The sequence below is a fragment of the Etheostoma spectabile genome, chromosome 20, assembly GCF_008692095.1.
Source record: "Etheostoma spectabile isolate EspeVRDwgs_2016 chromosome 20, UIUC_Espe_1.0, whole genome shotgun sequence".
Taxonomy (NCBI): Eukaryota; Metazoa; Chordata; class Actinopteri; order Perciformes; family Percidae; genus Etheostoma; species Etheostoma spectabile.
In genome coordinates this window covers 22,349,172-22,350,016 of record NC_045752.1, presented here as the reverse complement: position 1 = coordinate 22,350,016, position 845 = coordinate 22,349,172, and the positions used below count along the sequence as shown (strand labels likewise).

At 44.6% G+C, this 845-nt stretch overlaps 1 protein-coding gene and 1 long non-coding RNA gene across 4 annotated transcripts in view; one reads left to right on the top strand and one right to left on the bottom strand.

The window, feature by feature from the left end:
• Positions 1–845, bottom strand: part of LOC116669643 (uncharacterized) — a 21,539-nt gene that overhangs the window by 9,281 nt on the left and 11,413 nt on the right. The window lies entirely within an intron of this gene.
• LOC116669639 (F-box only protein 38) overlaps positions 1–845 on the top strand; it is a 33,891-nt gene that overhangs the window by 25,974 nt on the left and 7,072 nt on the right. The window lies entirely within an intron of this gene.

Sequence of the window (845 nt, the reverse complement as noted above, 5' to 3'; positions counted from 1 at the left end):
CCCGGCTGCTGCCGCCTGCTCTCGTCCACTTTACAGACCAGGTGCAGTTCATCTCGAACAAGCCTAGTGACACGCAGTTGGAAACCCCCCCCCACCTCCCCTTGGTGCATCTGAACCGGGAGTGTCAGAATATTGCAAATGGCACCACAGGCTGTAGGTGGTGCCACAGGAGCCGGATTCTTTTTTTAAAATTAAATTCAATATATTAATTAAATATACAGTAGTGGTGTAACTGTCCGTAGCTGATTTGTGCTCCTTGCGGAACCCCACCACGGGTTGTACGCACTGCAGATTAATTTCAAAGTTTAAGCATCCTGGTGTGGGAGCTGCTGTGGAAACGGAGCGAGACTGCCTCGCCTCTACGGTTTGTTCAAGTCACAGTAATTTAGGCCAATGACAATTCAAAACTTTCGCAAGTGTGGTTACACGTTTCAAAAACACACAGGGAATAAAGGGTTTGCTGCAACATAATATAATGTAATGTCATGGTAAAAGCAGTCAAACTCCCGCTAAGACGTGCATTTCCTCTGGTGACAGGCTGAAAGTTGTAGGGACAGGTTTGGGAGGGGAGAGAGAGAGGTAGGGAGGGTTTGTATTTTGTGTGATGAGTGAAATGTGCTAACTAAATAAAATGTAAATAGGAAAGGATTGGAATTATTTTTACAACTGAAATACATTTTTTGTTGTTAGAGACTGAGTGTTCTACACCGCTGACCTTGATTAGAAATCAGAGGCGCACCTTTAAGTGATAAGTTTGAGAACCCCTGTCAAACATGCATAGCATAGGTCTCATTGCTCTCACTGGAACACTTCCTTTTTCTCTCTCTCTCTCTCTGTCTTCTCTC